The following is a 15,245-nucleotide window of genomic DNA, read 5'->3' as shown; positions in this document are numbered from 1 at the left end:
GAAAATGGTGCTTTTTATTTCTATTTTAATATAAAGTGAATTTATAATCCATTCTGACAGTTAATGTCATAATAAAATAATGACATGAAGTTTTTTCAGGGATTGAAGTAGAGAGTTGCCGAGATCAGTGACAATTCAGAATGCATAACCCCCTCTTGATGTGCCTTTTCTAAATTGCACAATTTCTGATATTTCTAAAGGATTATCATCAGCATATTTTGAGAAACTTTATAAAATATTGTTTTTGTGACTAAATTTCAAAATTCACAGGCTGAGAAATTGATGGAAACTTTTGTTTTAGGACACCACACTAGATTCTTACTTCACTTAAAAATTTTCTTTAAAAAAGTTCTACTCTAAATGTAAATATATTAACTTTTTATTGTTAATTTCCTCTCTTAAGAAATATTGTTATGTATAAAAAACCAAAAACATTTGTGCCAAATGGTCTATAAGTTGCTAGACACTATGAATTAAGATTTTAAATAATATTTATGGCGGATAATAATATTTGGTGGCAAGTAATGATTTAAAACAAACTTTAAAATAGTATCAAATTTTAAAAGAGAGAATATTTTCATTTCCAAAAAAGAATACATATCGTCACTTCGCTCAAGCTATTCGAATGAGGATAAATTGAATTTGGGAATGAATCCTTTGGATAAGAAACTGGACAGTCAAGTGTGTGAACTTTGTAGATCAAAGAAGTGAAACGTGGTAGTTAATTCGCGAAGATTGAGTAATTGTTGATAATTCAGATATTTTATAAATTAATCGAATTCTATTAATGCAATTAAAAAAAAACTAAGAAAATTTAAACTATTTTTAAAGAGTGAAAAATAATTAACAAATTGTTGTATGTAACCAATAAATGGAATGACGTTATAATTACAGTCATTTAAATTTTTTATCCAAATGATATCTTAAATATGTAAAACAGATGGACACAAACAAAAGGGACACAAAAGGCAAAAAGTTTGTATCGATTCTCATTCAACATTAAGGAATTTTATTGAAATTATGTGTATTTTGAGTCAAACATATATCTACATGAAATCAATTAACAAGCCATAAGTTATGCATATTTTATATTTTGCAACAAAAATTTCAATTCTCTCTCATAATTTCGAAACAAGCATGTTAATTTTTCTGTTTATGACTTTCAGGTTTACAGATTTAAATAAAGTGAACAATAAATTATTTTGTGTCTAATAAAGGGGCAGGTGTTAAGAAATATATGAAGGGAATGAATAACTTGAAATCCTTATTGCTATGTCCAATCTGGAATTTTAACTCATCGTTCGCATTCAGTATATAAGTAAAAAAGGCTTTTTGCATGTGATTGAGTATGACAATGCAACCTGTGGAGATGGAAAAAGGTTAATTTATTTTACTATTTGTATTTATTAAGTATGATCTAAATATAAAAAGACCTTTACAGTAGTCTTTTCAAAATGTTGGTAATTGGTTGTTATTTCTCCTGTACGCGACGAACTAGACCATGGACCAGAATGAATTTATAATAAACCCAACTCTACCAACGTAATCGTATTTTATTTGTAAACTTCTAATTTTATAATATGTTAACCGCATTTGTGACGCCATGCTATTTTATAATCTATTTTTTTTCCATTTGATCAATCTCGAGTACTCCTTCCCATATAAATCTGTCAATCACTAATAATCCCTAATATTTTCTGATCTACATTTTCCACTTCTGCTGTACACTTTTCCGATTTACACAGTGAAAGTTTTTCTAAAATACATTGTACAATTTTCTTTGTTTTGCATTTACGGAAAAACCAAGCGCCCCCTGCCTTTTCCTTTCACAAATTACTCTCGTCACGTTCCACAATCTTTTTTTGCAATGGATCAGTTTCAAATGGTGTGGAGCAAAGTAATTGGGGCGGATTGGATATTGAATATACTGCTTCACACCACGCCATTTCTGACCCATTTTTATTCCATTTCTAGATAGATTGGCAGGGAATTGTTTTCAAAAATTGATTTAACACGCACTAGGTCAGTGCACGCGTCTGATTTTCCATGAATTTGGATCACGATGTTTTTAATCTCCTGAACGAAGGTTGCTTTATACTATCAAGTGGGGCTGATTTGCAGATGCAAGGGCTAGCTAGAGTTTCTGTTTGAAGAGACTAATTGAGTTGTGCCTCTTGAGTTGTCTCCAATACGGTAACCTAAACAGGAAGTGGCGAAGTAGTAATCTTGTAGATGATTTTTTTAAATTAATGCTTTGCAATATTGAGCTATACATCTACTACTTTAGCAATATGGCATTTTTGATATCTTTGGTAACGTGAAGAGGCACATTAATTCAAATGAACATTGATGTTGATGAATATTTACAAAGTGACAGATGGAATGGGCACTATGGAATACAACACCTATAATAAATATGGTGGCAATAAACATAATGTTATTTCAAATAAGAAGTTGTAACAAAAGCATTGTTCTCATTTATCCTATGCCATCCTAATTGGTTTCCCAAGCGTTATTTACGGATAATGGACTTATATCAGTTTATATGACAATTAAACAAGAACAATGTTAATACCTATGCTTGTTATCTAGAAAAGTAAAATTTACTGTATCAATTGAACTGAAACATAATCGAAGCATAACTCCTTGCATTAAGCAACGCATTGTTGGCACAACAAAAAATTGTCATCGAAAATTCTAATTCCAAAATATTTTTTTTTTCAGATTTTGGATAACATTTATAACATTCGTTGTAAATCTTTTCTGTTTATAAAAAGAGAGTTGACATATTTTGGCTCATCGCCTAAATTGTATCCTTATCATAACCTCAATTCTGTTAAATATTTGGGACTAAAATAGACAATACATCGTGAAACAGAGTAAAGAATAATGGAAACTCTTCATTAGGGCTGTAGAATTACAGCTCCCTTTCGAAATTATTTTTGGAACATACGACATTTTCATCTTTTAATGAATTTACTTGCTTTTCCAATCTTAAAAGTTGTCAGATTGAACTCAAGCATATCCTGAATTAAATTGATCAGATCAAAGATGCTGCTATCTCGAATTGAAGAATTAGCCTCAAAAGCAAATAAAAAATAAAATTTAATCCTCAAATATTGATAATAGAGCAAGCTAAATTTTTTAAAAAAGCAACAAATAGACATTGAAGATATCAAATTCTTATTCAAAAAAGAATAAAACCAAGAAGATAAGACTACAAAGTTTTCTATAATATGTGCAGAAACAAAGCAGAGACATAAGTTTATACTGTTACAAGCCTGTAAAGTTGATTCCTAGCACGGTTAGTTGAATCACTGGAAATATCGTTTTATGATCAGCCCTGTGAGTGCTGATAGGGTGCCGCGTCAGTGATCTCAGAGGCGGCAAACTTGGCGACCATTTGGCGACTTGGTGACTAATTTGGAGACTTTGGCGACAAAATAGATATTACTGGAAATTTTGAGAATTTTAGTGATCCATCCAATAAGAACCAAGTTACGCCTGATTGATCCCGAACCTTCTCGGCCCGCCTCCCAGAAACTATAAAAAGCCAACAATCTCAAGCTGCAATGAATCGGAGTTGGAGTCGTGAGAAAACGAATTAACGGCGGAATAGTCCAGAGTTGTATGGAGTTCAAGCGATTGCTGAACTGAGCTGTGTGCCAATTCCTGATGTTTGTTGTGGAAATAGAATCGTGTCGTGTGTGCAGTAGCCAGTCGTGTAGTAGTGAGATGACAGTTGGATACAGCTAAAGCGAGGAGACAGTGGAGAATTGCAGATACTTGGAGAGGCTGTGGAGTGAAGTTACGTGAAATCCCTCCTTCTGCTGAATTCTGTTTGGACGCTTTGTGTGATGTGGTCGATTACTACTTGTGGGCTACTATTTGCTGTAGTGTGCTGCTGTGTGCTGTCCTGTGTTCGTCTCGTCTGCATATTTGTCGTCTTTGTGTTAATGTCTTCGTGTTAAATAAACGTCGTCGTCGTTCGTTATTGTGGTCTGTTGATTGTTTTCACACCATATAAATGAACTCGGTGACTTTACGGACTTGGTAGTGGAATCGAAGTGCAGTAATCCGTAACAATATTTAAAAAAAAACCTTATTTGTATTCATATATTATGCGCTGATGCGAATTTGAAAAATAAAAAAAAAAATGCTTTAATTGTGCTTACAAAATTCACTGCCCATTTCCAATTCGAATCTTATTTCTTTCTTAATCTTATTCGCTTTCCATTGATGGCTCATTTCCCAAAAATACTATACTGTGTTAAATTAAGCTGGACGAAATAGCTAATTACGCCTCATAGTCCAAACTCTCTCAAATGTCATTTTTTTGATCATTCAAAACTTTTCTACCAAGGGAAAACTCATTTGCGCCCTTTGTGAGGATGCAAATCATACCAAATGTATCGCGTAGGAAAAAAGTTGGAAAGATTGTGTCAGCTGTTTTTCCTTTTCTGTCTTGAAGGGGAATTTGAAAAGGTAGTAATTGCTAAAAAAGAGGTATTTCACGTGAGGAGATTAGAAGAATCACTATGATTCCTAAGTTACTATTTCTCTTACATCAACTCTAGGGTTTGACGGTTTTTCAAAGCCGGTTAAAAAAAAACGTTTTTTTAAAGTAAATTTGTCACATTTGAAAATCGGTTTTTAAATTCAGAAAGCCGGTTTTTCGTAACGTCTGGAGATTCCCTTTTCTTCAAAAAAAAAAAAAAAAAAAAAAAACAAGCAAATATTTTGAATTTTATCGGTTGGGTCCGATTTGTCTAGCAGCTGAAGGCTTAGAGCGAAGAGATGTCAATTTATTAACAAGTGAAGAAATATTTGAATTTTTTTTAAATGAACTGAAATAAGTTTGAAATTATTATATGCTTTAGAAGAACGAATCCAAGAGAGAAGACAGGTAGAATTAGCAACTCTTTTGCTGTATTTGCAAAATCCACAAGACATTTCTAGTTCGCCGAAGAAATCTAGTGTACTTTCTTTAGCTTCAAAGACCGAAATTATTAAGTTATCTAGAAAGATATTGTCTAGAATATTTCCAAATCCTTATGTGGAAGCCGATTCTGATGAAGAGCAAATCGATAAAACTTCTCATCAGAGTAATGCCTTTTTTAAAAGAAGCCATGGAAAAATCAATTCATAAGTTTCTTGAAGATCCTGAAGAAACAAATCGAAAGACACAAATAATAAAAGCTGAATAATAAAAAATAATCTCAAAACTGAATAATTTTCAAAAACTGAAAGCTGAATTTTCATTATTTGAGGCAACGAATAAAAGAATAAAAAAGCTTAGATTTGTTATTTGATGCCGTGAAAACTATAAAACCAAACTCGGTAGCAAGTGAACGAGTATTTTCAATTTCAGGCAATATTGTTTCTAAAATAAGAACAAGACTTAGCCACCGTTTAGTGGATATTTTATGCTTTTTAAAATCCTATTTTCTTAGGAGAAATTAAGATGAGTGAAAATAATATAAATATTATTTGAAATTTTTGTTTGAGTTTTCGTTATTTTGTGTAAGTAATATATATATATATATATATATATATATACTAGCAGACCCGGCCACTCGTTGCTGTGGCTAAGGTTTTTGTTATATTACATAGTAATAAACTATTCAAGGGAAACAGTAGGAGAACACGGTCATGGGGACCACCATGCTTTTTTACACAGATGCCATTTGTAAAAAAACATGGGGACCTCCATGATTGATTTTCTACTACCGTTGATATTAAGCAAAAATCAATACAAAAAAAATTAAATTTCTTTATTTTTTGTATTCAAGTTTGTAACAAATGAGTACATTACAAAGTTGTTAGTAAAAAACACGTAACACTTAAACTTATAAATGAGGTAGGTAGGGCAGATAGTTTTAAATCTTTGACAATAATGTTTATTATTTTGAATTATAAATACTTTTAATTTCAATTTAATTTAGCACTAATCGGTGCATAATATTTTTGGTTAGCCTGTCTTTAGCTAACACAAATAGATTTGACGGTTTTCTTACACGTGAACATGCAACATATTATTGCCCATGAGAAAAACATGGATTTTCCAAATCTAAATCACAAATGGAGATTGTTTGGCCTTGAGACTTATTTATAGACATGGCAAAAGCTAAACGAATTGGAAACTGTAACCTTTTGAAGGGTATCGTAGATTCTGATGGTATCATCGGAACACGTGGCAACAGGACCACTTCTCCTTTAAACTTTCCAGTTAAAATGGTAGCTTCAAGTATATTTCCGGTGATCTTTTTGATGACCAAACGCGTACCGTTGCATAATCGTGGTGGATTCAAATTACGCAAGAGAATAATAGGTGAACCAATCTTTAATCGAAGGTTATGTGGTGGCATTCCAGGTATATCTAGTGAATTTAAAAATTCAATTGGAAAATTTACACTATCATTTTCATCAACAACAGTATCGATTGATTTAAAAGACATCAGATCGCTTGGTAACAACTGTTGTATTTGGAAGTTAATTTCGTCAACATCAACATTTTTGGCTGCCAAAATAGCCCGATCACTAAGCCAGTTATGATTCAAGTAATTACTCTGTATATCCAGAAAAATACTCTGAATCAATTCATTTTTTTCCTGAAGAACAGTGCAGAAATTGTCTGGCAGTTTAATGCATTGCGTATTTGGTTGCAGTACTATTTTACCGTTCCCAATATCTAGTAATTGTTCAGAAAATATTTGTGCTGATGGATCATTTTGCAATGGTACCCTCATGTTTATGGCCAATCGAAGTGTTTCAACACTTCGCCATAAGAATGATTGTTTTAAACATGCATTTTAATTAAAGATTGTTCAACAATGAAGCACTAACAATTAAAAAGCAAGAAGAATTCCACTGTATTTATTTTACTATAATATGAATTCAATTTATACTTCAGTCTAAATAACACGTGATCGGCTATGCTAATACCAAAAATTGAAAAAGTTAGAACAATTGAATTTCATTGTATTCCGTTTACTACGAAATAAATTTAACTTATACCTTAGCCTCAGCAACACGTGGTGGTTATGCCATTAAATTGTAGCTTATGTGAAACGTTGGTCCATCTGTTAGAATACTTACTCAATCCAGTCAACAGATATCGCCATCTGTTAGAATCGCTTGGAGCTAACAGATAATTGTGACTGTCAAATAATGAACGAATAATTTGTTCCTTCTTAATACCTTCCTTCTTAGTATAAACCCTTTATGATGTATAATAAATCCTCTAACTTCAGTGATACAGATTCTGGCTTCCTCAGCTTAAAGGAAAGATTTTTTTTAAAAAAAAAAGTTCTATATTCACACATGAAGTTGCCATGAGATTTATTCCGTCATTGATACATTTGTCTGTTGCAATAATTCAAAATTCATTTATAAAATGAAATCAGTTTCAGAAACATTTATTAAATAATGATAAGCATTGTAGCTGAAGTGAATGATAGCTGACATAACTTGATACGTACATGCAGTTTATTAGTAAAGAAATGAAAAACTGAAACGATTATTGTAACCATTTTTTATTATCATATCTTCAATAATTTATATAAAAAAAGATTAAATTTCATTTAGCATACAAATGAGTTAATATTTTTTTATTATCCGATTAGAGGAACTTATTATTGGCTCGTTCACTTACCTTTTTTACGATATCCTTAACAAAAGAAATAAAATCATTTAATTGAAAATTCAATGAAGGTAACAAATGTTATTGCCGTGCAACATTTTTCTTAGTAAACAGTCAGATCAAGAATCGGAATTCATTCAAAACGAAAAGTAATAATTATCCGTGTGCACCTCCAAGTATTTTTCCAAACTTCTTTATAATTAAAAAAAGCAGAATTTTAGTATGTTATATTAATCAGTGATCCGTTAAAATGTTTGTAATTAATCATTTTCAAATAAAATATCTTATTTCTGAGAATTGCCACAGTGCACAGTAATACAAAATTCAAACATAAGATCGTGATACTTTATCCGTTGCAACGTCTCAGATTTATTGTATGCATTAAAAAATAATTGTGGGAAATGATATCTTATTCCTGAGAAACGTTTTCGGATAGGATCATAAATAATTCGAACATTCGGATTCGAAACGTAACGCAAATGCGTGAGTTTTTCTACGCCAGTTGGGGTAACGCTATGCAGATTAGAAATTTTTAATTTCCTTTATTCTGTTTTATTTTAATTCAAAAGTACTCAAGAATTAATCTGAAAGATCGATTCATTAACAATGTTTCATTTTAAATGCATCAAACATTAAGAAAATAAATAGAATCGTTTCAAATAATCAGCCGAAAAATCTTAAGCCTAGCCTCATGGCTGTTGGGAAAAAAAACTGAAGCCGTACTCATTTGGCAATGGGAAAAATGAAGATTTTTTTGGCGGGAAAGTTAGTTTTTAATTAATAATTAAAACTCTAATTAAAAATTCAAAAAAAGGGCTATCCTATCTTTTAAGTTAGATCAAACTGCACACGGTGTGCAAATTTGATTAAAATCGGTTAAGTAGTTTAGGAGTCCATCGCGGACAAACAACGTGACACGTAATTTATATATATTAAGATATATATAAGAAACTATCAATCTAAAATAATCAATATGAAAATTCACCAATATGAAATTTCTTGAATCTATATAATAAAATAAAATATACATTGTATTTAGAGAGCGCAAATGCTGCTACAACTAAAACACAAATGAACTGACTAAATTAGAAGAATTTTTAGAAATAAATATTAAGTTTACAACCAAAGAATCAAAAAGAAAGATAAAATGAATCCGGCCTGAAGACGTTCTCAAGGGTTACCCTCCGGCAAGGATTCCAACCAGGGATTTTTTCTGTGAGGGGTCTGACTTTCGTCCAACAAACTGACCCCTCGTGACTCCAAAATACCAGGAAATTGAGGTTTTGGAGATAAAATTAGTATCACAAGATAAAAGATAATTATACAAAAACAAGTAAAATCATTTCCAAAAATCAATGCAAATAAGAACACAGCAAATCAAACAACAAAATACCATGAAAGTAAAACAAAATTCATTTAAATAAGAAAGTAAAACGCTTACAAATTGAAAGTACAAATCCAAAAGATGGTGTGAGGTAAAAACGCTTGTCAGTGTAATTGCACTTCGATAAATTAAACTAGATTTAATTTTTCAGCGTTTAAAGCTATATACGCCTACCACGTTTCGTCATAATGCATCGTCATCATAATTGAAGCGCCATCTGTTGAGTTAAAACTCAAAGCGAACAAATCGGAGGAAGTCAGAAATTAGACAAACCCTCTCTTATCAAAACTTCTGTATTGCAAACGTTTTTGGGAAATTCATTAGTAGTTAAATTTTTAATGAGATTATTTGTTGCTAAAATATAAGAAATTTTATTATTGTAATTTTTTTAAATCCTATTAAATTGAGAAAATATCAAATTTTTGAAAATTTTAGAGTTTAAATTAGAATGGTAATTACTAAGTTTAATTAATTTAAAGTTAAATTCATCCCTTTTATCGTAAGTACCTATTAAAGTTTTTCCATTAGAAATTTCTATATTTAAATCTAAATAGTTTGCTTTAAATTGATTTTCGTTTGTTTGTGTTAAAACTAAATCTTTTGGGTAACAATTAATAACATTCTTAGGATTATCCGAATTTAACAAAATTAAGTCATCAATATATCTCCAGGCTTTTATTAAGTTTTTTTAATTATTTCTTTTTCATAATAATGTAGGAAAATATTGGCTAAAGCACTTGAAAAAGCTGTTCCCATTGGAATTCCTTTTACTTGTTTATAAAAATTAATTCCGTTAAAAATATAGTTTTCTTTAATATTAAATTTACATAACTCTAGCCAATTACTTTTTGTAATAATATCTCTATTTAAATATTCGTCATATATAACAGTACAGACATCTATTAATTTTTCATGAGGTAGATTAGTGTACAAATTTTCAAAATCATAAGTATTAAGTTTATTAATATTGTTATCTTTTAGAAAATCCAAATAGTCTATATATATATATATATTGACTTCGACTTTGATATTGATTTCGTTTTTATTTATTTTGTATAAATTAAATTAAATAATTTCCCTAATGTATTTTTTTGACAAAAAATCGGAAGTATAAGCCCTAATCAACGCCTGGACACAATTGTCTGTAAATTTAAGATAAATGAGATCATAAATGTTTGAAACTTGCCTGTAAATTTAATTTTTCATTTTGGTCCGTTTAAAAATCCGAAACTTATCCCATATCTGATGAATCTTCCATAACAGCATTTTTGTTAACTCATATCTTCAATAGTCATAAAAAGAAATTTAATCAGAAGTTCCAGAATTTAAGATCATTTCATCCTATTTCACCGATTTCAAAGGTATCAAGAGGGTGGATTAAAAAAGATCCACAGGCCTATAAGGATATTCAAAAAATGAGCATTGCCAATACATCTACAATGAATATTTAAAAAAAAACAACATAGGTTTCAGTATCTCTCAAGCTTAGTGCATATAAAAGTTTTAGTGCATATTTTTTAATAGTTTTGTCTAGACAAGTTTCCCTTTTTCCCCCCTCTAAACAGACTAATTCCGTAAGTCATAACATCAAGCTTATTAATATTGTCACTAAATCTCTATCCTTAACGTTGACTTCAAGCCCCAAACAATGACGTCTTTTTTTCGGGAAAATCCAAAGATTCATAATCTTGGATTACGAAACGTAATCTGATGCTGATGCCGAGATAAGCTTTAATGCATCAGAAGGTGATCTTCTGGAATATAATATGTCTGGTAAGTTAGAGGACATACTAGAGGATATTTGCTCTTTAATTCTGTCTCCACCTAATATGTCACGTAAATACAAATGAAAACAATTTCATAACGTTTTTGTGTTGACCTTGATATAACAATTTTTGTTTCCTTGTTTTTACAAGCTTCAATGATTTTTATAATTTATAATTTTGCTAGATTCAATTTTCTTCGTTCAACCATAAAAGTTCACACAGCATTCCACTTTTATAGGGATTGTTTCACTATTCTTAAAATCATTTTTATTTCCATAGCCAATGAATATACATATTAGAACCTTATGCATCTTTTAAGAAGCCACTGTGAATGTATTTATCAACTGTATGTTTGGTAAAGCATAGATAAAGATAAATCGGTCTATAAATCAACTAACCATTCTTACTTTCTCGTATACGTAGTGTAGAGAAAGTATTGTAAACGTCAAAAAATTCGAACTCGAGATTTTGACAAATCTCCACGTTTCAAACCTCTCTGAGTTCGAAACACGTATTTTAGAAAATGTCCATCTGTCTGTGACAAAGATAACTAAAAAATGCTTTGAGCTAGATCGTTGAAGTTTGGTATAAGGCCTTTACACCAAATTTGTAGATTTCTTTGAAATTTTAGGTAAAATGTGTTCTGTTCGGCTGTTCGAATATAAATTAACACGATGAATACAAAACGAAAAGAGCTAGATAGATAAGATTCAGTATACAGATTTTACATCTGCTGTTTAGATATCTATCAAATTTTGAGTCAACTGTCGATCTATAATTTCATAAAATGTAAACACGTTAATTCAAAAATATATCAAATTTGACTTAAATATATCACAATTGATATGGAATTTTGTGTCAACCTTTTATTTCAATCAGTTGCGAAAATCGTGTCTGAAACTCAAATACCACTTTCAGATACTAGTAACCACATGCCAGGGATTAATCACCAAAAAACTCGCCAAAGATGACACGATAGATTCAGTAAAAATGCTAAATTCATGCTAAAAAGTTAATATTTTGTAACTATTGTATGCCAATGTCATGAAAAGTTTATTAGAGTGTACACGAGAAAGTTTTCAGGAGACCACTCCATCTGGTTTCTTCATAAAGAAGTTGTGAGAAATAAACATCTCAAGCCTGCATCATTTTCACCTCTTTCGAGAAAGAATTCCCATCTACGGAATCAGTCAAGATTTTTAGTTATTTTCTTTACAGTTTAACATCGCAACACGCATACACACACGCGCGTGCATATTTCAACGAGAGGTGGTTTTTGTTGCTAAGGACATATACCTGAAATCTGTCCTATAATATGTCCTCAATAAGGAGTATTTCTTTCCGGAATCTGCCTTCCACAAAAGTTCAAATAAGGAAAGGAATTTCGCATTTCAAATGTCTCTTTTGAAAAAGTGACGTTACAGTTTCTTATCACCATCTGAGAATTTACAGTCTGCTTAGGTGTATTTTGCAAACTTTTAGCGAATCGGAAAAGTAGAAGCAACAAAACTATGAATCATTGTTAGTTCGCAACATGCAGACGTTTGTACCTTGATAAAGAAAAAAATATTCAAAAATGCAATTCGCAATGTAATAGTAGATTAAGTAAAATTTACTTTATTCAGATATGAGTTTTAAAATTTGAGGAAAAAGAAACAATAGAAGTAGTCTTCTCAAAACTTTCTTGCGTACTACCTAATAAAGGTGTAATTCCACTCATATAAAAATTTGGACTTTTGGCAAAGTCCCGAATGCCACGAGTGCTCAGATTTTGATTTTCAGAGTCCCATATTAAGTTAGTTTTGTGCTTCATAATATAGTGAAGAAAATCGAGCATACATTTTGGACGACTTCTTTCGACCGAATTAAACCAAATTTGACATAGAATTACAATTTTAATATCAAAATAATATACCAATTTTTAGTTATTTAAGTTGATTCGTTTATATGTTAGCGAGTTTACATCCATGTGAAAGTATGGACTGACAGACAAAAGTCGGATTTGATTTAAAAATTGGATAAAAATCTGCATTTTAAATGCCGAAATTCTATACCAAATTTTCGTTGTTTAATTTTTTACGTTTTGTAGCTATCATGGACCTGCTCTGAAAAATACAGACAGATTTTCTGTTAATGAATTTCATTCACAATTTGATAGAAATCCAAAAATTTCATGTAAAGACACCATATACCAAATTTCATCTATCTAGATCAAAACATTTCTGTATTAATGTGTTCACAGGAATGTTTACTAAAGAGGGTTTTTTGAATTAATCTTCAAGGTCTAAATTTAAGACGATTACAATATGTTACTTTTTCTTTGTATATTTCAAGTACGAGGAAGTAAAAATTCTAAGAATAGTGTTTGAAAATTCAAACAATACTTGATTTTGATTTGAACGTGCTTGAACATATCGTCTTTGTGAATCAAATGAAAGAGCAAAATTAGTTTTCCCTAAAAATCATACAAAAATCAGCGGAAGTGGTCTTCCCAAAACTTTCTCGTATACTCTCTAATAAATTTGTCATGCTAGAGAACGCCTTATATTGCATTGACGAAAAATAGATACGAAATATTAACTTTTGGGGCAAATTTAGCATTTTTACTGAATCTGAAGTGTCATTTTTGGCTAGCCATTTGGCGATTAATCTTAATAATGCGGTTAATAGCACATATAAATCGAATTTGTGTTTTAAACAACTGATTGAAACAGAAATTTAACACAAAACTGCACTTGTTGTCACAAAATCCCATACCAAATTTGATACATTTAAGTCATTGGGCTTTTGAATTACCGCAGTTGCATGTTTCTGTAGCTATTGACGATAGCGAGGATCGAACTCGCAACGTTTGGGTTCGTAGTCGAGTAACATGACCACTAGACAAAATTGATCGCTCGTGCTCAAAGGCGGTTATCTGGCTTATAAAGCTTTATAAGCCAGGTAACAGCTTTATAAATTAGATAACAGCCACTGGATAGGAGTGATCACTTTTGTCTAGTGGTCATATTACTCGGCTACAAACCATAAAGTTACGAATTCGATCTTCGCTATTTCCAAATCGCTACATTTCCGATAGTCAATCCGTTGTTGGATTTGGTTCAAAGTTTGACAGATGTCTATAAACATTAAATTATCGAACTTTATCTATCTAGTTCTCTTCGTTTTGTAATTAATGTGTTTGCTTATATTCGAATGGACGGACGTTCTCTGAACAGATATGACTCAAAATTTGATAGAAATCGGCGATATATACCAAATTTCGTCTAGCTCAAAGAGTTTTTGAGTTATCTTTGTCACAGACAGACAGACGGACATTTTGCAGGAATGTAATTTTCGAACTCTGGGAGGTCTAAAACTTGGAAATTTGTCAAAATCTTGAGTTCGATTTTTTTTTTTTGGGGGGGGGCGATTACTATACTTTCTCTATACTATATATGCAAGAAAGTAAAAAAAAAAAAAAAAAAAAATTGAAGGTCATGAGATCCTTAAAGATGAAGAGATTTTGGTTGGATTTTTGATTAATCAGTCTTGGAAAGATGAGAGGAGATACCCCAACAGCTGAGTGATGATACAACAAGGATAGAAAAAGATACTCTTAGATCTAGCTATTTTCTTTTCGTTTTTTTTCCCCGCTTTCTTTTTTTCCCCCCGCTTTCTTTTTTTCTTTCCCTTATTTTTTTTTCGACACTAGGAAACAGAGGCGGCGATAGAGATTTGCCGACGGGGGGGGGCAACACAAATCCGACAGAGGGGCAAGCACAATATCTCTAATTTGGCTTCAAAATAACTCATAATAATTAACTTTACATTTAATTAAAGAAAATCAAGTATTATTTAGCTTCTTTTTATTCAGATGCTAATCCTTTCTTTCAAACTAACAAAAAAACTTTACAAATGTATTTGTAAAAAAATGTTTTCAATTTCTTTTACTGACCATAAAAAAATTGTCAATATTTGAGTCTATTTCTTTGTGAGACTCTTGAGATTTAATTTCTCTGAAATCAAATTTTAGAAAAAATATGGTTATATTCCATTCTAGATTTTAGTATATAGATAGAAACCCATATTGCACCAGAATGACGTGTCATGCTAAAGGAACAAATGCATGCTCTTACTATTTTATATCAGAAGCTATATAAAAGGAATGTTGAAACAAAAAGTCTTATAAAAAACTTCTTTAGAAATCCAAAGTAATAAATAAAAAATATTCGATGTTTTTCTAAAAATCGATTTTTCTGCTTAGTCCCCTACCTAAAATATTTGTTAAATAAGGATTGCAACAACGAGCAGAGATTCAGATGCGTTTCGAATCCGGGGAGAATAAGAGCGTGTACTCAACAAAAATTTACTATAGTTCGGACACGAACTATATAGAATGCAGAAAAGATAAAATGATGTCGTTTCCAAAGAAGGTTGGATAAAATATTTTGTAAATATATGTACTAACTTA

Source organism: Argiope bruennichi, chromosome 8 (genome assembly GCF_947563725.1).
Source record: "Argiope bruennichi chromosome 8, qqArgBrue1.1, whole genome shotgun sequence".
Taxonomy (NCBI): Eukaryota; Metazoa; Arthropoda; class Arachnida; order Araneae; family Araneidae; genus Argiope; species Argiope bruennichi.
This window is presented reverse-complemented; position numbering follows the sequence as displayed.